The sequence below is a fragment of the Centruroides sculpturatus genome, unplaced genomic scaffold (assembly GCF_000671375.1).
Source record: "Centruroides sculpturatus isolate CEXI.00-Female unplaced genomic scaffold, Cexi_2.0 scaffold388, whole genome shotgun sequence".
Taxonomy (NCBI): Eukaryota; Metazoa; Arthropoda; class Arachnida; order Scorpiones; family Buthidae; genus Centruroides; species Centruroides sculpturatus.
In genome coordinates, this window is record NW_019384674.1 from 494,720 (window position 1) to 522,017 (window position 27,298).

Consider the following 27,298-nt stretch of genomic DNA (forward strand, 5'->3'; position numbering starts at 1 on the left):
CCATGCTCATTAACTCGAACGTTAAGGTCAAACGTACAGTTTTATAGAGTTGAAACACGGCTTACATCGGTTAAACAATGTTAATTTTTTAAAAACAGGATTAGCCCACGAGGATAGTTATCAATTATAATAACCCTCTTATAGCAGTTATTTACGACGGTTGTATTTTATACGGGAATGTTACTCGCTAACAAAAAAAAAGTCTTTATAATATACTTCGAGGCAACGAAACGATCGTCGAAAATTCAAAGCTTTATTTTAACATCTCCAAAATTAAGTGAAAGAAGACAGAGAATATTGACTAAAAACTAATAATAATATATATGATATTTTATTATTTCTATTGTATGAATATAAATTCTAGTTGGAGTTATACGAGATCAATGCAATGTACCATGCAGTTACGTCAAATACCGGAAACAATGGTTACTGCATGCAGTTACGATGTAGCAGTATTGGGTAGTCTTAAGGAGTGCCATTGAGAGGAGGCTATTTAGCTTCGAACGTGATTGGAAGCGGTGGACATGGTATAGTTTATTCTCTACTTTTCTACTTGTTTCTTTTGTCAAATAGCATCGCATTTATCTGTCAAATCAAGTAAAATTGAGGAGGTGATTCTGTGTTAAAAATTGATTCTCCTATCATTAAATGCGACTTAGAATGCTTGATTCTGCCGTATGGAGTAATTATGAAACGGTGAAATTATCAAGAGTTCAAAATCCTCTTTCTTATTACACATAAACACACACACACTCACACACAAAAAAATAAATATATCATTAATTCTTCTATTACTATATAATTTCATGTATATATTTTTTATTAGGTCGGTATATTTATTTACAGTTTATTGAATTTCTAACCATTAACTCGAAATCTACAACGACACTAAAAACACCTTTTTAGAAACAATATTAGCATATAAACTTATATTACACGCTTTCACGTTACTGTAATTTATATAATAACATATTTTACCTTGTTATTATATAATATATAATTTATTTTAAAAGCTTTTAATAGGCAATGCTTTAAAAAAAGAAGAAGAAGAAGAAGATAACTAGAACTTAAATGACTTATTACGTTAGATTTATATATCAATATAAAAAAAATACAAATAATATGTTGGTCGTCTTCGTTTAGGTCACGTAAACTCATCTTTGGTCGACGTTCTTTCACGCCAATCTCCGTGACTCTTCGTGATCTTGCACGTAACAAGTAGGTTTACAGCCGAAAAAACATCGAAAGAAAATAATCGAATTCTTTTATAAGTTATTAAAGTCTGTGTGATTTCTTTATGAAATTTGTACTTTTAGACTATTGCGATCGTGCGTTATTAATGATTTTTTTCTATTTAATTTTTAAAAATCCAATTAAATCGAGTCATAGTTCAGTCGTGTGTTTTTACAAGTTTAGATCGATAAGATGTTTTATTGTTGTTCGTCAGACTCAAGTTCAAAGTTGAAACATTATTTTAACATAAAATTAGAACTTCAAACTTTTGCTTAAATTATTTATCATATTCGAGAGTATTATTTTAAATTAAAAAAAAAATTTTTTTAATGTTAAACACACAGAAAATATCTTTAATCATTATTATAAAATAGTAAAGTATACAAATTTTGTTTACATAAAATGAAATTTTTGAACTTTAACAATTTTTCTTGGTATTTTTAAAATATTTAGTCATAAAGTAAACAATAAAATTAGTTAAGAATTTTAATAATTGGACTTAGACCTTTTTATTGGATAGATTAGTTGCAAGAGTATTGACTTACTTCGAAAAGTTGTTTGACACTAAAGTGCTATAAATACATTTGAATATAATTATTCAAAAATTATTATTATTTTTTTTAAAAAAAATAAAAAAAGAGAATAAAGTAGTAACTCCTATCAAACTATAATTTAAAGTTTAAAATCTAAGAAGACGAGAATAAAATAATAATAATAGTAATAAGGGAACAACGCCAAATATTTAAATTAAAAGAGTATTATTAACTACTGCCAAGTATAAATTACAATAAAATACGACAAAAGTTTACATATTTAAAACTTTTGTTTTATGAATTTAAATATAAAAAAAACCCCCAGCAAATTTTTAAAGAAATTTTTTTTTAATTTATAAGCGAGAGAAAATAATAATAATAATAATAATAATAAATGTCATTATCTATAGTCATTTTTTTACACACAATAGACTTATTACCGTATAAACTGCTAGATAAATTATAAAAGAAGATAGTAGAAGAGAACAATATAAAGAGAAATATGGGTCCTCGACCCACTATAAAAATATCAAGTTTTCTTTATGCATGATTGAAACTTGGGTGCACATGCATGACGTAAACGAGGTCTATTAAGGACATACGATATTCAGAAAGCGAAACTTGTTCAAAATACCGATCTGTATCTTGGTTTAAATTACTGAATAGTCTGATAGAAACGAGACACAATTTCCTGAGTTCACAAAATACTTCTATAGTAATAAAGAAATAGAAAAGAAATCTTAATCTATTTCCATTATTTTTATCAATCAAATAGATCATAATTTCGAAATAATTTCTTAGATAAATATAAAATATTGTGAGAAATAGAATATATCTATTGATATATTTATCTTCACACACATTGTACCCCTAATGTCATACAACAAATATATATATATGTTAATCTGTGCTACAATGGTATTAATTATATGTAATTATAAACATATATATAAAATTTTTTTTAAATTAAATTATTTTTTAATGTAGAAAATTATTATAAAAGTAGAACAGTTTTTTTTCCTTGTTAGAGTAAGCACGCTTGTTTATTATTTACATTATTTATTACTGTATTTGTAATGTAATTATGTGAAATAATTATTAGAAAAATGGAATATTTCGGTTATTAAAGATTTATTAAAGAAATAAAATGATTTTTATTCGTTTATTATTATAGAAATTGGATATATTTTTTATTCTCTTACACCGTTGTTTACAACGAACTGTATTTATGTTGTATGCTTACAGTAGCAAGAAAGTATCGCTGTAAAATAGTTTTTGTCGAAGTTCAGGTAAAACGGTGACGACAATCACCTGTATGTTGGTTCGAGAGTCAGTCACAAGGTGGCATAGTTGTGTGACTAGCCGGCAGCTCAGATCGAGTAACCAATAAGCTGAGGGCTCGGGAGTTGAGAGTCGATTTTGCCGGTTGGAGTCTCTGAAACGAGAGACCCACTGCATAGTGTCCTATGACTCTGACTCGGTAGGAAGCGCATCATCATCCAAAATTCAAAGTTCAAATTTTTTTGGGTTTATGAGTCATTTGTGTATGTGAGAGTTTTGGAATTTTGCTAACGTGCCTCTCTACAAATGGATTTTCTATAAATTTATAGTTGGATGAAAACGGCCCTCTTCGTAACTCAGGTATGTTTTTCGATTTAGTATAGTTTTTCTTTTTTTTTTTTTTTAACTTTCTAAAAGTTTGGAGATAAATAGCGATGTGCTACTTGCTACTAGGTGGTTTCTCGTTGTTAGTTCTGTCAGGAGGCCCCCGTGAGGTATTCATACAATAGGACCTTCGAAGGTCCCAAGTCTGGACAATGTCTGTTAGGAGCAGTACACACGAAACAACCAGTTCGGATGTTTGGTATGTCTACAGCAATTAAGCTTGATTTAGGATGTCTTTGTTCGTTGGAATTTTGCACATCGTCGGTGTTGAAAGAATATAAAATCGACTATTCTCGTACGGAACTACAAATCATGAGAAAATTGCAAGAGATGAATATAAATAATTGATAAAGAAAATACACCGGTTATTACTCTTTACCTTTATAGAAATTCTAACGCTTGTTTACGTGAACGCAATAGAAAATTTCAAAAGAAAAAAAAACTTTTTCTCTCATATTAAAATTCGTGTTTATGTAAACCGGAATTTAATTTTAAACGTCTAACTTGTAAAATTTATCCTTATCAACGTGACAGTTTATAATGGTATTAAATGTATCCAGGACATTGAGTCAAAAACTTTTAGTTTTCTCTTGATACATGCACCTAAATCTTATTAGGGAAAATCTGGTTGACCTTCCTTTCAAACACGAATAAACGAGTCAAAACTAGGCCTGGCACGAACACGAACAGGTAACAATAGAAATTCTTCTAACCTTTGTTTGCTAACATTCATGCCGGCCTAAATACACCTACCTAAAGTTGTTTAGTAAATAAGTCAGGTTAAACTTTCCATCTTTTTCAATAGGATGTTTCAAACAGATGCTAACACGAGCCTAAAACATTCCTAAATAAAGCTGAAAAGATTCGAACTTATGGAAGAACAGAACTCTGTTAGTCTTGTTTTTTATTTTGCTTTATTCAAAAAAATTTTATTGAATAAAAAATAATCTTTTATGAGACATTTGCGGATGTTTCAGGCCATGTTTATTCAGCTGTCTTCTGGCTGCTAATATTTATCCTCTAGGAATAACATTTCGTGAAAGTTATAGCTCATTTTCCGTTCCAGATGGAAAAATATAGCTTGGTATTGTGTTTATCGTTTGAACGTTTACTCTTTAAATTGCTTTACGAAATATTATTCTTTCTTGTTATTAATTTAGAGAATGGTGAAGAGGAATTCAGTTGTTGCTCGTTCGGGATCGGTTGTACGGGATTGTAGTACAGTTTATGGTTGAGAGCGTACATTCAGTTGCAATTTGCATAGATATAGTTATCGTCTTGAATGTGTAATGCTTTTCTAAAAGAACTTATGTTGTGTGCCTTTGATATATTCATCAGGTAATTTACTCTCGCACTACGAGTTTAAAACAGATCCGATTCTTTAAAAGTGTATAAATTATAAAGAGAAATTCTATTTTATTTATGTTACTATAAAAATTACAATCGTAAATCCTTTAAATAAATCAAAATTTCTTAATATTTTACTGTTTTTAAATTTTATAAATAATTTATTTTTGTTAAATTTTGCGTTTTAATTTCTTAAAATACTATATATAATAAATTTATTATATTTACTATNTATTATATTAATTATAAATGAAAATAAATAATTTCTTACTGTTACTTTTACTCTTATATTTATAATCGGATAAGCATTATTTTTTTTATTTATTTTTTCTCTTTCAAACATTTTAAAGATCTAAAAATATAAATTATGTAAACAGTTTATTAAAAGCCGAAACTCGTAGTCTTGAAATGAAGCTTTTAAATCATTTATTTTTCTTATAAAAATTAATATTTTTATTCTTTCGTAATTAATTTAAAGTATTGAATATGAAAGAGGTACAAAATCTAAAGATTATTCAAGAACTATTTATTTATTTATTTATATATAAAACTCTTAAAAATGAAACAGAATCATAGTAAGTAAACAAGATATGCCTTAGGCAGATTCTTCCTGCGTTGCACATTCAATCGATGCTTTATGACGGACGAGGTAACGATATTTTCCTCCTTCACTACTAAAATAAATGATTAATTTTATAAACAATTATTAATTATATTTAATAATCCATTGCTTTTATATATATTTTAGACATTTGTATTGCATTCTTCTATTTTTAAATAATGAAAAAATTGCTGATTTTTAGGCCACGATTGGAAATTGTAGAGAAGATTAAAAGAGTAGATTTCATTTTTAAATATCATTCGTTTCCGTTTAGTTTATCTTTATGCTATAGGCAACCCTATTGAGGCCTATTAAGATATTTGCTACGCTTGTTTTAACAACAGAACAGGATCAGATACTAAAAAGGTCTAAGTATCGAATTGCAAGAATAGAACACCCCTATCTATCAGAATACTCTTACCTACTCTAAGCATCATCGATATATCTTCATCCCTTAATTGTTTTCGATAAAGAAGTAAACAACAACGTAGGATTATGCATTATGTGTGTCTTTTGGTTATCTTTAGAAAAGAACTCTGCGACATAAACTCGTATTCTTTAGGTAATTGATTATTACAAGGGGCTAGAACAGTGGCTAATATATAAATGTCGATAGATAATCCTTCAGTAGGCCAAGATCCGACCTGTCTGGATATGAGTTTCACTAATATTGACAGATGGAGCTACATGGTCGATACTTTATGCCCCAGATGCATTGGAAGGTCGAATGGTGAGCCATTGCTTTTAGTAAGCATTATTTTAGCCCTTTATTTAAGAGGAAATTATATGGGTTCGGTAAATAACAGTTTCGTAACTTTTGATGTTTCTCTTTCAGGTTTGGCTCTAATTACAATTGAAATGTATACAACTAGTTTATAAAAGATGAATTATTAATTAAATGAACTATTAAACAAGGAGTTGTATTATAATTAACTACTAAGTAACACAGATTCCTTTTTTTTTTTTTAATTATTAACAAGCGTATTTAGCATTTCGATGTAAAGTAACAAACTTGTTCTAACAGCAAAATTACACTTAATTTAAGATAATAGGACAATATAATAATGGAAAAGAAGGAGAAATAATATAGTTTTGTATGATAAAACACCGCTTACATCGATACGCAACTCATATATTTTATAATAATACAATTTTAAACTGTTTTACCGAGTAGTCGTTTAAATAAAAGTGAAATTTACGACAGAAAGAGAATGATAATTAAAAGTTATTGCATTAAAGACCCGTGAATAGAAAATAAAATGATAAATAACGTTCAGATCTTCATTGTTTCGGATGATTTTGAATTATAACCCAGTAAAGAAGGAAATGATGCGATAGCTACCAATAACATAAAGTTTATTATACATTTATGAGGTTTCAAAATTATAAATTTTGATCAGAAATTCGAGTGTCTGGCTTTTATTAAAATAAATCGTTCAAGTTTAACTATTTATAGCATTAAATTTTCGAATGTAGATCTAATTGAATATACTTGTTAATGAGGATGATAATAAATTAAGACAATGTTTAATAAATTTAAAAGAACTCGTACAATGTAAATTAAGTTTTAGGCCCGAAGGTTTCAATTTTATGGCCGTACGAGCATAAGTAATCGTGTGAAATGCTCAAATAAAACAAAGAAAATCACATTTTTTTTTTTGCTCGATCTTTATCATATTAAAAGAGGGAGAAAGGCCAATTTAAAAGCATTAAATCGAATGACCCGTAAGTGAAAATAAACATATTGAAAAGTCCATTAAAATAAATCTAAAAGAGGAAATTTTTAATAAGCTTATTGAATAGTTTATTAATATATTACAATAATAAAATACAATTAATTTCAAACTTATTCGAATAAATATTTGTTTAATTAATAGATAAATATTTTCACTTATTGAGATATTTATTACTAATAAAATATTAATAATATTCTCTTATCTAGTAAATGCATTTTAATTTAATTTTAAATTACATTTAGAAAATTTAAAATAGAAGAATAATTTAGTCAATAACTAAAGCTTTTGGAGAAGTTTCAGGGGGAAATTATATTAAGTCAAAGTTCATTCTTTAATAATAGAAAACTCTCCTTCTTTATTAAACTTTTAATTAAAACTAATTAATAACATCTGCAGATTCTTAAAATATCTACACATCGATAATATATACGTATATATAGGCTATTTGTTTTCTCAATTAAACTGGCTGTCGTGCTATATATTGGATGAACTTTAACCCTATAAAATCTCTTTTTTTATTTTGTTTAACTTTTGGCTATTGAAAGACTCGATACAATAATATTTTTCATGCAAATATCAAACGATTCTATGCTTTTAAACTGATTAGAAATGGTTATATTATTCAAATAAATTCTTTAATTCTCTTTTTATGAATAAATTTTTAATCAATTTGTAAGTATATTTCAAAAACAAATTAAATGTTTATAAAAATTTGATTTAGTATGGATACATTATTTTAAAAAGGAAAATTTAATTGAATATATTTTGCTTAGTTTTCTTTTGATAAAGGAAGGATAAAGAGTGAGTCATTTCGAAAAAAATTATTTTTTTTTAGCTATAATTAATTACGTGTATTTGAATTATTTATAGAAAAAAAAATATNTTTCATTATAATAGAGGTTCTATCACAGTTACGTTGGGATCTTTTGATGAGTGGAACGTTTTGACAATTCGCCAGGACGAATTTCCCATTAATACATTTTAAAGTTTTTTTATTATTATTATTTTATTATTAAATTTAAAATTCATTTTAATTTTATTGATCTTTTCAATTGTAAATTTTATAAATTGACTTTTTAATTTATGTTAAAATTCATTGTATGTTTACTTAAAATATTTATATAAAAGCATTTAGATTAATAATAATAATAATTAATTTCATTAAAAAATCTATGAGAATATTCACGAATTATTAATTAGAAATATAAACTTTTGATACAATTAAATTGTGGCTGATAAAATCGCTTTAAATGATCCGTAGTAATAATAAAAGATGATATCAAAGTAGACGATAAGCGGCCCATTTCAACAATAACAAAGATTGTATCAAATGTTCCGGTGGGTACCAAATCCAAATGTAAAGTTCACCACAAACTCGTCATCCAACTAAGTTTATGTCTGTCCGTAATCTACTATCCTAAACTAAACTTGCCATCATTGTCTGAGTTATTTGAACCAACTATGGTCAAACAAGGTTATAAAGCTGTCAGTGTTCAACGCCGGATAACTTTCGATTGGCTTATTTAGTTTATCAAACTAGTAAATTTTGTTATGATCTAATACAACAAGTCGGGTAGCAAATAGTTATAGTGAGAATATAAACAAATATATATCTACGGGTATTTGGCCTATTACGTACAATACTTTATAACATACAATAATGTGATATTGTTACTGTTGTTTACTGTGTGTTTAGTGAAGTCCCGATTTTATGTTACCGCAATTTTCGATATAAATCTAACGGGTGTTATTCTAGTGATCGTTTACACTGTGAATCGTAGAAGCGTATACGTAATTATGTAGATTGGAAGCTTTGGAAATTTATGAATGAATGAAATTAATACTTTAATTCATGAATTTTTAATCGTCTTAAATATATTTTACTTACAACTTTTAAGAGACGATTTCGATTCATTGTTTATTTAATTAATTTTAGTTTTATTTAAGTTACACTTCATTAAAACTTTTCGTTTTAATTGATTTAAATGGTAAATTAAAGTGTATTAAATGCAAAATAAGAAGAAACGATTTGCTAAAAGTTCAAAAATTAATATATAGGCCTATATATATATAAATAAAACTAATAATTTATTATCTTAAGTAAATATACGTGGCCTAAAGTAAAAAATCATTAAATTTTAAAACAGTATCTTATTAAATATTAATAGAAATTTTTTTAAAATATATATTCTTAATTCTTATGTAATGTTATTCTGTCTAAACGAACGTATTCAGTTTAAAATAATAACTTCAAGTTTCAATGTTTTACCTCTGCCTCTTTGTAAAATACATCTGGTCTACTATATTGTATTAGGTTACAATAGATCCATATGCCAGGTTGAAGGGGTCACACAATACACAATAGTATTGCTTGAAACAAGTATTAAAAAATCGATTAAAAAAAGAAAAAAAATTTAGTTTATGATTCTAAATCGATAGGCTCATAATTTAGAAAAATCTTGGGTTTTTTTTTAATTTACATTGAATGATATCATGCAAAAATCTCGTTTGTTTTATTATTCTTAAAATAAAAGTGATGTTTATTGTTGGTCATATACTCAAATATTTTTTTGCTAATTTAGAAGATAAATTGAGATCTTGTACCGATTCTAATAGGAATAAATTTAGCAAACATTATTCGTTTAATATATATAATTTCCTCATACAAATTGCCTGAAATATAATTCTAAAATTATCTAGAATTTTATACGTATATCGATAATATTTATTTAATAAAGAGGTTCGTATTAATAAAGGTGTAATATTAATTGCATATAATGTATCTCCTTCATATAATATACTTTTACTCATATTGTAAGCTTTTTTTTTTGTTTTCTGCTGAATTTAAATGAATAAAAAATGATCGTAATTTAATTATACTCGTAACAATGAGTATCAATTTCCTTTTATAAAATTTTTATTTTAAATTAAGTTCAACTCAGTATTGTTTATAATAATGCGTTTTTTTCTGAGTTGGGAACGAAATGAGAAACCAAATTTTGCTAATTTAAATAAAAATTTATAAATTTAAAAGTTTATAAAGAAAAAAATAAAAGTCTAAAGACTTTACTCGAATCAACTTTGACTTTAAATTGACCCCACGTGAAACGTACAATAGGAACTGGTAAGGACTATCGATTTCTATTGTTAACTTATACACAATACTATAATTTACCAAAACAAAAGACCAAGTTTTATATTTCGTTGAAATAATTTTTGTTTTTGTTTTAAAAAATTCGTTACAAATACCGTTAGATATTCCTCAAAGAACAATTCGAGTTTTTGTTTATACATTTCTTTAATAATACGTTACTACAACATTAAGTCAATAAGAATATTAATTTAGAATAATATATTTATGATTTTTATTGGAAAAAAAATAATAAAGAATATGCATTTGCGTCAATAATAAGTGCGTTTATTGGTACACGCAAGACTCCACTTGACCCTTTTGACTAGTGGCATAAGTGTAAACTGTAGTTTCGACGTTGTGTTACTGAGCACGCACTTATACACTGATGGATACATAAAATCCGAACTGTTTAAATAAACCATAACCTGATAGGAGAACTTCATATTCCCTAGTGAACAGTAAATGTTGTAGATTATATAGGCACATGTATTAAGCTCCGATTGTTGAACCAGTACTTCAATTATTAGAAAGATTGATAAAATATTAACGATTATTTTTTGTTATTCTTTTGTTAAATTTTCCTATAGAATAGAATACATTGGCATGTTTTAGATGAGTCAGTTTTCTATTGTGTGCATGCAGATAAGTATTTTATATAGACCTATTATTTTTGATGAGTCAACCGTTAGTTGTTTACTAAAAATTTGTTCCTAGAAGTAGCAAATATTAAAGCGATTTACTACTTTAATGTATTTACAATGTTTTAAGAAAAACTTCGACATTTTAAACTTATTCATTTAGAAGAGTTGTCTGCTCGGCATGCAGCCATTAGCTGTGAATTGATTCAGTACATTGATTAAATGAACTGACTCAGAGTAAAATCTTTCACTACATACACATTTTAGTTCAATGCTTACTTTAAGTACTGAAGTTTGATGCTTAAATTCTTTTATATATTCTTATGAATGCCGAATTTTTACAACGACAAACTTTAAGTTTAGGAATGTTTTGGCCTATAGCTCTTCCATTTAAGATAAGGAATTCTAGTATAATAACCAACAACTTTCTAAGAAGGAATATAGTGTAGCTGGAAGTCGAATGTTTCGTGTATTGGTTTATATAACTGAAGCTACTTCAAATGGTTACAAATTATCATTAGTTACAAATTGTTTTGACCTCTTGGAGGATTCTTTTTGAACGATTCACGTAACTATTTATAAATTTAAGTGATAACATTTGATGAATTCCTCTAAACCCTTCAAATCTGGCATAGAAATTTTTGTTTAAAAAAAAATTAATGATAAAAATTCTCGAATCGCCAAACAATTTATCAAAAAGCGATCACGCACAATAATTATAAGGAATAAAATAATAACAATAAAAAAAAAAATACATTGTACAGGATATTGAAAACGATTAGTATAAAGCAATAATGGTAACACGTATCTCGTTCTACGTATATTAAAGCAAAAGCAGAAAAGTGGCCTCAGGTGAGTGCACGCAGGAGGTCTAGCGATCTAATTGTTATCCATGTGGTTATGTATAGGCATAGTTTAATTTTGGTAATTTTATACACGGTCTTCCCCCATGGCTTCGTGATATCTCCAGGACTCAGCCAACAGGTATTAATTATTTTTGTGCTGAAAACTCGTCTGACTGGTGAGACTGGTGCAGACTCAACACACCTTATACTTGCCTCCTCATCTGCAGTACTTAATGCAAAATGCTGAAGAACAACACACTTTTTCGTTATCTATGCTAAATATAGACATTTCTATTCAAAAGATTTAAATTGTTTGAAAATTGATTCAATTTTTAAAGTTTTTTTTATCACTGAATTTTAATTTTAAACGATTTTTTTTTCAATTCGTATACTTATTTTACGAAACTTGGGATTTTTTTTTTTTAATAATTTATAAGTTTGTTTATTCTAAAATATTCTATAATAAAACACAAAAATTATCTAGAAACTTTAGAAATAAAATGTATTTTTCAGTTATATAAAATCAAATTTTATGATGTAATTATTATTATTATTATACGAGCATTAAATATATAACTGATATAGCCTATATAAATAAACATTTCAAGCGAATGTAATAAATTTTTATTATGATTCTTGAACGATTATACGTGATGATCTGTAAAGAAATAGCATGCATCCGAAGAGAAGAGAAAACACTTACTTTTATAATGATAAAACTAATGATCTATTTCTAGTATTTTACTGAATTGGACATTTATTTGACATATTTCTTTCACTTAAATTTACTTGTAAATCCGTGCAACGCATTCCAGATAAAAATAGCTGACTTTTACATTTATATTAAATAGATAAGGCTATACAATGATGTTTATATCGGAATACTTTAGTAAATTACTCTGTCCGGTAGATAATCCAATTCTTTGGCTATAATGGAAACGATTTTCTTTTATATACCCTACTCGACAAGGTATTTCTTGTTAATAATTTAATAAGAAAGTAGCTATACGGTGTCTTTTAATTTCGTTTTAACGCAATCAAGTATACCTGTTGGGAAACCTCACCTGTAAAGGCTATCTGTAAAATACCAAAGCACTACATCACCAAAGACGAGATCTTGACATCAAATAAATGAACCAATTTTCTTTGTTCTTCTAAACTATTTATATAAAGCAAATATTTTTTACTCACGAAATATTGCATTTTATTTTAAAATTAAGCTTTTGAACGGATATAATTTAGATGTCTTCTTTTTATTATCGTTATTATAGTTATTAAAAAAGAAAGAGGGAAGAAAGAATTGTTGAAAATTTGAGTTGAATTGTAATTTATATATTTAAAAAAAAATGATATCCAGTAATTTAATGATTTTATTCTTTTTTTCACTCTATTTCCTTCATCAATTTTAACATTTATCTTTAACGTAATCAAGCTACGATTCTCTTATTTTCGTATAGATAATATGACTTATTCATGCGGATTTCTAGTAGAATTATTATATTTTTAAATTATTTTAAAATAAGACTGATTCCTCGATAAAAAAATTATTCTTAATTATAATTTTATAAAAACTTTTTAAATTCATTATTCTACACATTAAGGAATAGGAAACTGTATAAATAAACCTCGTATATAATCCATCACGTGTAGCATTTGATATGAGGTAAAGTAAAGTTTAAGAAAACAAATCAACGTCAAAGTTGTCTTTTCATCTAAAGTGGAGAATTCCCAGTCGAAGGAAAAAGTTTTTTTTCCTTTCATACTATATTATTTTTCCTCTTTTAATAATGGCAGTGTTCCAATTGATATCGTTGAACATTTGCTAAGAAGTCATTCTTAAGTTTACTGTACATTATGCTTTCTTCAGTTTTTCCCTGCTGAGAGAATTATTATTTGAAGATGAAAAGAAGATAGAATATATTTATAGATATCCACATCTGTATTGAAGTATTCGTTGCATTTTTTTTTTTCCAAGATAGAAATCTTTATTATTATTATTATTATTATACGAGCATTAAATATATAACTGATATAGCCTATATAAATAAACATTTCAAGCGAATGTAATAAATTTTTATTATGATTCTTGAACGATTATACGTGATGATCTGTAAAGAAATAGCATGCATCCGAAGAGAAGAGAAAACACTTACTTTTATAATGATAAAACTAATGATCTATTTCTAGTATTTTACTGAATTGGACATTTATTTGACATATTTCTTTCACTTAAATTTACTTGTAAATCCGTGCAACGCATTCCAGATAAAAATAGCTGACTTTTACATTTATATTAAATAGATAAGGCTATACAATGATGTTTATATCGGAATACTTTAGTAAATTACTCTGTCCGGTAGATAATCCAATTCTTTGGCTATAATGGAAACGATTTTCTTTTATATACCCTACTCGACAAGGTATTTCTTGTTAATAATTTAATAAGAAAGTAGCTATACGGTGTCTTTTAATTTCGTTTTAACGCAATCAAGTATACCTGTTGGGAAACCTCACCTGTAAAGGCTATCTGTAAAATACCAAAGCACTACATCACCAAAGACGAGATCTTGACATCAAATAAATGAACCAATTTTCTTTGTTCTTCTAAACTATTTATATAAAGCAAATATTTTTTACTCACGAAATATTGCATTTTATTTTAAAATTAAGCTTTTGAACGGATATAATTTAGATGTCTTCTTTTTATTATCGTTATTATAGTTATTAAAAAAGAAAGAGGGAAGAAAGAATTGTTGAAAATTTGAGTTGAATTGTAATTTATATATTTAAAAAAAAATTAAATAACAACCAAGAACTACTACTACAATGTCTAACTAAGTAAGAGCATGAACACAATGAAATTCTACTGAATAGACATTCCAAATATGATATTTGATTCAAGTAGTAACTATTCATTACTATCTATTCAATATCCATTATCTTCTATAGAGTATCTAAGTAACTAATATTGAGCAAACAAGTATCAGTCAAGCATCTAATACTCGAAAGTAATGGGTAATATTACTAGTTTAAAATCAAAATATGATCAGTGTCAACTAGGACTGTCCACAAGATTTTTAAAAGGGANGAAAACACTTACTTTTATAATGATAAAACTAATGATCTATTTCTAGTATTTTACTGAATTGGACATTTATTTGACATATTTCTTTCACTTAAATTTACTTGTAAATCCGTGCAACGCATTCCAGATAAAAATAGCTGACTTTTACATTTATATTAAATAGATAAGGCTATACAATGATGTTTATATCGGAATACTTTAGTAAATTACTCTGTCCGGTAGATAATCCAATTCTTTGGCTATAATGGAAACGATTTTCTTTTATATACCCTACTCGACAAGGTATTTCTTGTTAATAATTTAATAAGAAAGTAGCTATACGGTGTCTTTTAATTTCGTTTTAACGCAATCAAGTATACCTGTTGGGAAACCTCACCTGTAAAGGCTATCTGTAAAATACCAAAGCACTACATCACCAAAGACGAGATCTTGACATCAAATAAATGAACCAATTTTCTTTGTTCTTCTAAACTATTTATATAAAGCAAATATTTTTTACTCACGAAATATTGCATTTTATTTTAAAATTAAGCTTTTGAACGGATATAATTTAGATGTCTTCTTTTTATTATCGTTATTATAGTTATTAAAAAAGAAAGAGGGAAGAAAGAATTGTTGAAAATTTGAGTTGAATTGTAATTTATATATTTAAAAAAAATGATATCCAGTAATTTAATGATTTTATTCTTTTTTTCACTCTATTTCCTTCATCAATTTTAACATTTATCTTTAACGTAATCAAGCTACGATTCTCTTATTTTCGTATAGATAATATGACTTATTCATGCGGATTTCTAGTAGAATTATTATATTTTTAAATTATTTTAAAATAAGACTGATTCCTCGATAAAAAAATTATTCTTAATTATAATTTTATAAAAACTTTTTAAATTCATTATTCTACACATTAAGGAATAGGAAACTGTATAAATAAACCTCGTATATAATCCATCACGTGTAGCATTTGATATGAGGTAAAGTAAAGTTTAAGAAAACAAATCAACGTCAAAGTTGTCTTTTCATCTAAAGTGGAGAATTCCCAGTCGAAGGAAAAAGTTTTTTTTCCTTTCATACTATATTATTTTTCCTCTTTTAATAATGGCAGTGTTCCAATTGATATCGTTGAACATTTGCTAAGAAGTCATTCTTAAGTTTACTGTACATTATGCTTTCTTCAGTTTTTCCCTGCTGAGAGAATTATTATTTGAAGATGAAAAGAAGATAGAATATATTTATAGATATCCACATCTGTATTGAAGTATTCGTTGCATTTTTTTTTTTCCAAGATAGAAATCTTTATTATTATTATTATTTTTTTCTTCAATTGTATTTTCAATTCTTAGAAGTTGTTGATTGATGATCTATGATCGGGTATCCTCCAGGTTTTTTTCCTTTATTCTATTGAATATTTCTAAGAAGTTGCTGATTGAGCATCTTCTTTTAAAGATATAGAGCACTTAAATTTCCTAAAGAAAGTAACTGCAACTTGTAAAAGAAATTAGAATAGTAATAAAAATGTAATATGGACAATCTTTTTTTTTTTTTTATCCATTGAAGATGATAATAAAAAGAAATAAACTCTATACAAAAGTGTATTTTGAACATGATTTATTTATAATAATATAAAAATATTTTTGTAACTTTATATTTACAGAAAAGTAACTTGAAAACTCTCGTTTGTATCACTTGTTGCTGATAATATTTCTATCAAAAAAGTGGGTATATATCGAACGTTTTTGAAGATTTTCAAAGTTGAAATCGTTTATAAAATTCGTTCTTATAGAATTTTTATATCGTTACAAGACAAAAATAAAAATAACTTTTCGATACGAATTTACTTTCGATAAAAGAATCTTTCAGTAAATTCTCTTAATCCCATTTTTCTATTGTTTACACAATAAATTCTAATTTAATCTGAAGATATTAATTAAAAAAAATCTTTTTAACATAATCTATAAGACGGGAAAAATAGAAGAAAAAAAAATCGAACAAAATATTTTTTTAATAAATTTTTATCGCTAGAAATGTGACAAGTTAATTATAAATTGAGAAATTTGCTGACAAAAAAGTTGTTATGAGTTAATTAAAAATAATTCCTTAATACAGTATTTAAAAGAAGAAAAAAACTTAAATTTTAGATTAAGCGGTGTTCTTTAATATTCTCCTTTTTTTTATTATTAATGAACAACAACAATGCCTTAAAATTATTCAAAAGATGATTAAAAATTCTTACTCACTCCAGTAAGTCCCTATATATGACTTATATACTGTAGACTAGGCCTACATTATATTCTATTATTTACTTAATTTATCACTAAGCAAACGACTAAAAATTTAATATAAATTTATAGATAAGTCTCTGTCATTATAAGACAGAAAATTAAGCAACATTCCCAAATATAAGTTGTAATTGAATAACAAATGTTGTATATAAATTACCTAGTTTCTTTGATAAACTTATTTCTAATTTATAAACCTTTTATATATATGTTTGTTTAATTATTTTATGAATAATTTTAGATAATTATTCATTTTATAAATAGACCACAAGAATATGTAAAAATTAAATAAATTTATTAAATAAGAATAGTTAAACCTTTATTCTTAGTTAAATTTTAATATATTTTTACTGAATATTTTAAGGTAATTTCTATTAAGACACGGTAAATATAGAGCTTATATTTAATTTTCAAATATATGTTTTATGATTTTAATTTAAATTTATTAAAATACGAATAAAGAATTGGGTTAAATGTCTTTACATTTCTGTTTGTATCCTTGTCTACTTGGATCTTGTTTATTAATAGGACTTAATAAGATATAATTTGTTTTGTCTTCTTTTGAATAAGATCTCTTCTATTTTCTAATCAGAAACTACACGATACAGTAAGTTCTATTAATAAATAAGATCCAAGTAGACAAGAATACAAACAGAAACTGATAAGAGTAATGTCATAGAGGTAAAAAGGATTAGTAATTACATTGTCTTATTTTAATATTGTATAAAAATTTCCAATGGAAAATGGTATAAGTTAGGCGTCATTTTCTTCTTTAACAATTCAAAAAAACAATTTAATTTACGTTCCAGTACAGATTTCTGTTAGTCTATAGAAAAATTGATTTTCTTACAGACGAAAGAGATAGACGAGATCTCGATTCGTAAATGCTCTTCAAGACAATGTTTTGAATAGGGCAACGAAGGTTATTTAAACACGAAAAAAAAAAAAACATTTATAATAAATTTTAAAGTAAAATACTTAAATGATAACAATCCTAATAAATAAAACAACTGTTTAATATACAGAAATTCTTCTATTACGTAGAATACTAACTCCGTCGAGATTTGAAAAAGTTTTCTTTTAGAAAGATTCTCAATCATTCTGTCTCATTTCCAAATCAGCAAGTTAGTGGTTACTTTCTAGTTCTCTAGACCTACTTCTGTCCCTAAAGGTCAGCAATTCATCTTGTTTACTCCTGCTGTGCTGAAGTAACAGCCCATCAGTTGTATACTGTCGTTTCCGTTTCGATTTCTTCTATACATAATTCCTCACATCTTAAATTGGTTCAAAATATAAGTTTATGAGATATATCAATTTTTTAATATGTTTTCTACTACTACGATTGCTTCAAATTTTGACATTTTACAGATATATAGGTTATATATACAGTACAGTATATAAGGTGAAAAAAGTAATATGAAATGCCTATTTCTTATATTTTATATTGGAAGGTTTTATCTACAGTAACCAACCATATCATCTAAAATTTCTTATTTCCATATTATATGTTTAGTTTCGACTTTTTTATATTTTTTTTTTATTTATTTTTGGAACTTTTACTTGGTCGAAGCTTTGTTATATGAAGAGAATTTTACAATTCTTGGATATAACTTTTGTAGCTTTTTGAATTTTTAACCAGTAATGTGTTATATCTGATAACTTCGTATCAACTAGAAAGGATTTTTGAACATTATTCTTACATTCAAGAGAATTTTTAAGAATTTTCTTTTTGGATTTTATTAGACTTTCTTCAGTTATATACTTGAAAGTGTTCTTTTGTATTTCTGAAAAGTATTTTTCCTTTTATGTCTTTCATTCTTGACTAAAAAATTTTCTTTAGTGCTATAAAGATTTATGTTTATTTCTAAATGTAATTGAGTAAAGTTTATATTATTTTATGTAGTTTAGAAGATTTTATTAAAATATATAAATAATAAATAATATTAGAATAAAGATCTAACTATATTATAATAGAAACTTGAAGAAAGGATATAGTAATTTTAATTTATAATTTATTGATAAAGTTGCGAACAAAATTTCGTTTATAAACTTAAGTTATATATAATATATTAAACATAGAACACTATACACATAGATTCATAAGAATCGCGTAATCTCTTAATATCATATCATCTGTTGAATCATAAATTAAAAGANATATACAGAAATTCTTCTATTACGTAGAATACTAACTCCGTCGAGATTTGAAAAAGTTTTCTTTTAGAAAGATTCTCAATCATTCTGTCTCATTTCCAAATCAGCAAGTTAGTGGTTACTTTCTAGTTCTCTAGACCTACTTCTGTCCCTAAAGGTCAGCAATTCATCTTGTTTACTCCTGCTGTGCTGAAGTAACAGCCCATCAGTTGTATACTGTCGTTTCCGTTTCGATTTCTTCTATACATAATTCCTCACATCTTAAATTGGTTCAAAATATAAGTTTATGAGATATATCAATTTTTTAATATGTTTTCTACTACTACGATTGCTTCAAATTTTGACATTTTACAGATATATAGGTTATATATACAGTACAGTATATAAGGTGAAAAAAGTAATATGAAATGCCTATTTCTTATATTTTATATTGGAAGGTTTTATCTACAGTAACCAACCATATCATCTAAAATTTCTTATTTCCATATTATATGTTTAGTTTCGACTTTTTTATATTTTTTTTTATTTATTTTTGGAACTTTTACTTGGTCGAAGCTTTGTTATATGAAGAGAATTTTACAATTCTTGGATATAACTTTTGTAGCTTTTTGAATTTTTAACCAGTAATGTGTTATATCTGATAACTTCGTATCAACTAGAAAGGATTTTTGAACATTATTCTTACATTCAAGAGAATTTTTAAGAATTTTCTTTTTGGATTTTATTAGACTTTCTTCAGTTATATACTTGAAAGTGTTCTTTTGTATTTCTGAAAAGTATTTTTCCTTTTATGTCTTTCATTCTTGACTAAAAAATTTTCTTTAGTGCTATAAAGATTTATGTTTATTTCTAAATGTAATTGAGTAAAGTTTATATTATTTTATGTAGTTTAGAAGATTTTATTAAAATATATAAATAATAAATAATATTAGAATAAAGATCTAACTATATTATAATAGAAACTTGAAGAAAGGATATAGTAATTTTAATTTATAATTTATTGATAAAGTTGCGAACAAAATTTCGTTTATAAACTTAAGTTATATATAATATATTAAACATAGAACACTATACACATAGATTCATAAGAATCGCGTAATCTCTTAATATCATATCATCTGTTGAATCATAAATTAAAAGATTAATCCAGCACAAACTACATAAATCATAAGTAGAACATTTTAAATCATTCAGTAATGCCGATTTAATATCTATAGAATGGAATCTTTACGAAAAAAAAGGAACCATAAGTCGATGTTAATCAAAGATGAACTGCATCTGGTTCGGTTACATGTCTACACGACATGAAAACCGGATCTGTATAATAAAAACCCTTAACAACTAGAATGTATAGAAGTGAATTAGGAATTGTAACGCCTACAATAAGTCAAGGCGGCATTAGTTAACTTACTTTTCTCTCTCTCTCCAATTTTTTTTTACTCCTCCCTACTCAATATTTCATCCAGTTTAAGCTCAAACTATACTTCAAACTTAACAAATTTCAATAGAAAATTATATATTTAACATTCTTAAATAAATTTTAAATATTCTAATTAATAAAATTTCAAAAATAAAAGTTCTTTAGTTTATTTTATTCATTCTATTAACATGTTTTACACTACAAAAAATGCATGTTTTTTTTAATTAATCAAATATGAAGTTAAGTTAGTCTATAACTAAAAATGGAAGGGAAATAATTGTGTTTATGTAAGAAAAACAACAAATAAAGTGTTTTAAACTAGAATAAAAATGCTATTAAAGTTAGTACAGTACGTAAACAAAATATTTACCTAATTTAACGAATGACAAACAAGTAGAAAAAGGTATACACTGACACTTTTACGATGTTTTAAAGTATAAATATTGGCTCTTATATTTATATTTTTGATCTTTCGAGATAACTTTATATCTCATTTATTGATAACAATGCTTTTCAACTGGTTTATTCGTAGGCCTATATCATTTTCTGCAATTAAAATTAACTAGTTATGTTAGGTTTATACTTTTGAATAGCAAATAACAGTCGAACTTTTAACAATAGCCACCTTTAAAATGTGGCCATTTTTTTCAGGGACGTTTGAAATGAATATAAAATAACCTTCGAACAAAGTCTATTATTTTATATTCCCTATCAAATGTCCGTTGTTTACAGGTTTGACTGCGCTTTTTCATCAATATCTAAGAAGTAAATTTTATTAAACTTTTCAAATTTTTATTTTAAACTATTAAAAATTAATTACAATAAATTTATTAGTTTCCATAACGTTATAAAATTTTTTAAAAAATAATAATAATAATTACTATCCAACTACATAATGGTTTTAATTCGTTAGTTTTATTACCTATCATCAATCTGGTTAATCCTATTTACTACTCAATCATTGTAATCTCATTATAGGTTATAGCCTTCTACAACGAGAGAGATACAGAAGGGGGGAGGATAAAAAAAAATTACTTTAAGACCTTCTATCTTCCAGTAGTCAAAGATATTTTATATTTTTTGCTTTCGGCAAATTATCCCAAATTTAATTAGCCTATTGACATCTGTATACATAAATAGTTACAGCTTGTCTTTTCTTATACTAACCTTGAGTAGATAATATTTGTTATTTAGGTTATTTTTGGATCTAAAGCATCCACCTGATTTATTTCGGTTATTGCGCGAGTAGCCAGATTTTATGCCAAGTTTAAGTAAAGGTAATTCCTTCTCTACTAGTAAAATAATAGGAAATTTTGATTGATATCACTTAATTTTAAGTTATTTTTATTATTATTATTAATTAAGTCTGGTTATACGATTAAAACTAGTAATTAAATATATTAAGGTAGCAAATTATATATTTATTTATAATTTTATGATATTATCCTTTATGTGAATGAGTGTGTTGTTCTATCCCAACAAAATGTTCCTTGAGGGCTGATACATTTAAAATGTGTACACAAGGTAGCACAGATACTCTACTATTAAAGACAATACGCTGTTACACTAATGGTAGACTATGAGAATGATATGGTCAGGGAATTACTTCATATCATTATTGTTGTTCCTTTGATATCATTATTAGTAGATTGAAAAAATATAATATATTCTACCGAGCTTATTATACCATCTAAAATAATGGAAATTTTTAAAATAAATTGTTATATAATGCTCTAAATATTATTTATTCTTTATATGAGTAAATATTAAATATAATTTAATCTCTTAACTTACTAGTTGAGATCTTAAATTATGCTTATCTATCCTGATAGGGCCTCCTAAATTCAAAAACGATCTAGACGTCATTCAGTCTTTTACTTTATTGAGACAGGAAAAACGAAAGAAGGCCACCCTAAAGATTCATAATTCTGCCTTATTAAGTATAAAAGCATTTATAGTCTAATTATGTATTTTCCTATTAGATACTCATACCTAGGAACACGTGTAGATATTTAAAAGAGAGGTCTCTTTGTATCCCTCTACTCCGCCTTTGGACATAAAACAATGCGTGTTTGAGCTAGTCACTATTCGCTTAGGGAGCGGCCCCTTTTTAGGGTAACGCCCCCTTTACTCTTCTTGTGAGGTCCCCTGTAACTGTCAGAATAGAATGTCAAAGATATTGCCGGCTTCAGCATGACGTCAAAAGGTCTCATCAGATGAGACACCTCGTCAAACCCTCTTAAATAGGTCATTATGAGACGGATAATGAGTTTTCAACAGTATCCTATCTAAAATACCGTTTTACAATCGTTTTGCATTTTAACAGTTACGTATTTTTCCATACTAAAAAAAAATGACGTTAAGTTTCCTTATACATTTGTTCAATCGTCATGACTTGTTACTTTCGAGTCATGTGTGTCCTTCCCACATTTACACGTCATATTTGTCGCATTTACATAGAACTTAGCTATCCAGCAAACCGCAAAATTCCGGTAAAATTTTAATGATCTCTTTTATCTTTCGCAATAAACGAACATCCTGACAAAAAATAATGTTTTAGTCGAAACGTAACGGCATCGTTTTCATTATAATAGAGGTTCTATCACAGTTACGTTGGGATCTTTTGATGAGTGGAACGTTTTGACAATTCGCCAGGACGAATTTCCCATTAATACATTTTAAAGTTTTTTTATTATTATTATTTTATTTTATCTTTGTCTGTCATCTTTCACAATACCTTTCATAAATTCACAAAATTTAATTTTTAATTTTTTTTTTTAGAAAAGCAAAATAAATGGTTGGACATAGGGTTTTTTTTCATAAGAGTTATTATTGTATGTTGAATTTTAATCATACTGTCCATATAAATCTGTCATCTATTCATAATTAAGATAAGTGTAAAGAGAAATATGTTATAAATGTTTTATCCGTTTGTAAAATTAATTTAATAATATAATAAATGATTAAAATTGTCAAATCGATAGAAAAATCTATTAAAAAAATTGACATTCCACTTTTAGAAGTTTTTATGTAGTCTCCTACCCATCAGATAGGGAATTATCTTGTCTACTTTTCCCCTATCTTCTTCATTCTCAAATTAAAGAGAAAGATAAGGAGCTTTCAATGTCAGCTTTACTTGTACGATATATTTCTTCTTGATTACATCTTACTAAATATGAATAATTTTTAAATTAAAATATTCAAAAAAAAAAAAATGTATAAAAATCAATAATCTATGATTTAAAATTAAATTTAAGATTGTCAGAAATTAATTTTTTTAAATGGTTTATTTGAACAAAAGAGAGAAATTCCATTAACTGGAATGATTTTACATACAATTCGCTTACGTATATTACAAAAAGTTGATCGGTAAACGTTAAAATGAGAATGTTATAAAAGAAGAATTAGAATAAATTCATTGAAAACAATACCTCTGATCTTCCATTATATTTTTCTCTTATTTATCGCGTATTAATTTTAATAAAAGATAACAGTAAAATTTCTTTCTATCTTCTCTTTTACTATTGAAATAAAGTATCTAAGCCATTTTCACATTTCAGAAAACAATAGCTGATAGTTCTAGTAAGAAAGAAAAACATGTTTCTTTTGTCGTAAAAACATTATGGATCAGCACCCTTCTGTGATGTTATGATGTCTCTTCTAAGATGTACATTGTTTTACAGGATTGATATAAATGATACAGTCGCACGAGATCGGTCATCCATCTCGTTATACTTTACTAAAGATATCGTTACAGATGATGTTACGTCGTTATCATATTTTCCCTTATTTAATGTTTACCTTTACACAAAACATAGAGCATGAAAAAGTTCTCATACGGCTGTAAAACTTGTAAACTTATTACTTCTTTCGGCTATTTTATCGATATTATTATTTATTTATTCGCTGTAGAATACAGCTTCTTCTATAATAAAAAGTTGATTAGGTAGAGAATAACTTTCTTATTTTTATAACAAGTTAATAAGTATTTTACAATTATCAATTATCTATACATAAGTTTGTTATTATTATTTTTTTTTAATGGAAAAATCCTTCTTTTATATATATATATTTTCTTGTACGTTGGAGTTTGAAATTATGAGAGGTCCTTCTTTTTTTTAAGTTGTTGGTGTGTGAAATTTCCTATCCTATTAGTACCGCCTATTCGCTTCAATTGTCTGAAGACGATAATCATCTTCCTTGAATAAACTCAATGGCAAGTGAAAAGAAAACGCCGAGTTAAATGGTGAAATCTCCTCCGTGTAACTTGTATTCTAAAGAATCACCTCCAGCAACACTTCATGTTGAGAAATTGGTATTCCGCAGCTGTTTTTTTTTTGCTTTTGTTCTTTTTTTTCATGTATTGTATCGGTTTTATCAGCGACGGTTACCGACAACCATTATTGATTATTCTGTTTCGTTAAGTGAAGAAATAAATTTTACATTTATTCTATACATTTCATTCTATTTATTAGCAATTGACAAGAAAAATGTTTTACCTTGTAGCTATTTATTCCCTTACATATTTTTAGAGAACCCAGCATTAAAATCGTAAAATTCGCGAATTTTTCTTTTCTTTTATCTCTTAAGATAATACATAGCGTGTTATTTTTCATACTGAATTGAGTAGATGAAATTCTTAACGTCCAAAATCCTAGTATTTTCGTATAAAGAATACACAAAAAAAAAAGGCCAAAAANCAATTCGCTTACGTATATTACAAAAAGTTGATCGGTAAACGTTAAAATGAGAATGTTATAAAAGAAGAATTAGAATAAATTCATTGAAAACAATACCTCTGATCTTCCATTATATTTTTCTCTTATTTATCGCGTATTAATTTTAATAAAAGATAACAGTAAAATTTCTTTCTATCTTCTCTTTTACTATTGAAATAAAGTATCTAAGCCATTTTCACATTTCAGAAAACAATAGCTGATAGTTCTAGTAAGAAAGAAAAACATGTTTCTTTTGTCGTAAAAACATTATGGATCAGCACCCTTCTGTGATGTTATGATGTCTCTTCTAAGATGTACATTGTTTTACAGGATTGATATAAATGATACAGTCGCACGAGATCGGTCATCCATCTCGTTATACTTTACTAAAGATATCGTTACAGATGATGTTACGTCGTTATCATATTTTCCCTTATTTAATGTTTACCTTTACACAAAACATAGAGCATGAAAAAGTTCTCATACGGCTGTAAAACTTGTAAACTTATTACTTCTTTCGGCTATTTTATCGATATTATTATTTATTTATTCGCTGTAGAATACAGCTTCTTCTATAATAAAAAGTTGATTAGGTAGAGAATAACTTTCTTATTTTTATAACAAGTTAATAAGTATTTTACAATTATCAATTATCTATACATAAGTTTGTTATTATTATTTTTTTTTAATGGAAAAATCCTTCTTTTATATATATATATTTTCTTGTACGTTGGAGTTTGAAATTATGAGAGGTCCTTCTTTTTTTTAAGTTGTTGGTGTGTGAAATTTCCTATCCTATTAGTACCGCCTATTCGCTTCAATTGTCTGAAGACGATAATCATCTTCCTTGAATAAACTCAATGGCAAGTGAAAAGAAAACGCCGAGTTAAATGGTGAAATCTCCTCCGTGTAACTTGTATTCTAAAGAATCACCTCCAGCAACACTTCATGTTGAGAAATTGGTATTCCGCAGCTGTTTTTTTTTTGCTTTTGTTCTTTTTTTTCATGTATTGTATCGGTTTTATCAGCGACGGTTACCGACAACCATTATTGATTATTCTGTTTCGTTAAGTGAAGAAATAAATTTTACATTTATTCTATACATTTCATTCTATTTATTAGCAATTGACAAGAAAAATGTTTTACCTTGTAGCTACTTATTCCCTTACATATTTTTAGAGAACCCAGCATTAAAATCGTAAAATTCGCGAATTTTTCTTTTCTTTTATCTCTTAAGATAATACATAGCGTGTTATTTTTCATACTGAATTGAGTAGATGAAATTCTTAACGTCCAAAATCCTAGTATTTTCGTATAAAGAATACACAAAAAAAAAAAGAGCAAAAAATAATTTGTGTTTCTTTCTTATAAGATTTGAATCCACGTCGTCTCATATTGAATTTTCTAAGCCGATAAACTATTAGATGATTTTATTCTTTATAATTTTTTTAATAAAAATACTTGTCTAATTTTCTACATCTGAACAATATCTGGAAAAGTTATTCTGTACGCTTTCACAGGATAAAATATATTGAAAAGTAAAACAGCTCATTCATCGTAGATGAAATATCGCGTTTATTATAAATGTTTTCATCTACTCTGGACAGTTTCAAAAATATAATTTTTCTTATAAAAAGTAGAAGAAAAGAAAGTAGAAACTGAAAATTTCATTTTCTCTCAACATTTTCAATTTTTTTTTTTTTTTTACAATAAGTGGGGGGAAAAAAAGAATAAAAACAACAATGTCGTCCTCTGTAATTCACATAATAAGATCAACTTCAATCATGATTATAAGAAATAATAAAAAAAAAGGAGAAAGAAGGGTTACACATCGATGATATTTCAACAATAAAAGATAAGTGAAGATAAAGTATTTTTAGCTCTTGTATCAGTATTAGTCACTTGATAAAT

At 26.3% G+C, this 27,298-nt stretch overlaps 1 protein-coding gene across 1 annotated transcript in view; it reads left to right on the plus strand.

Moving 5' to 3' along the window:
• Window positions 1-3,013: 3,013 nt before the first annotated feature.
• The window catches only part of LOC111626789 (latrophilin Cirl-like), a 100,025-nt gene continuing 75,740 nt past the window's right edge, over window positions 3,014-27,298 (plus strand). Inside the window, exon 1 of the mRNA XM_023370292.1 lies at window positions 3,014-3,407. The gene's annotated coding sequence lies outside the window, so the exon portion shown is untranslated. The remainder of the gene's footprint in view (window positions 3,408-27,298) is intronic.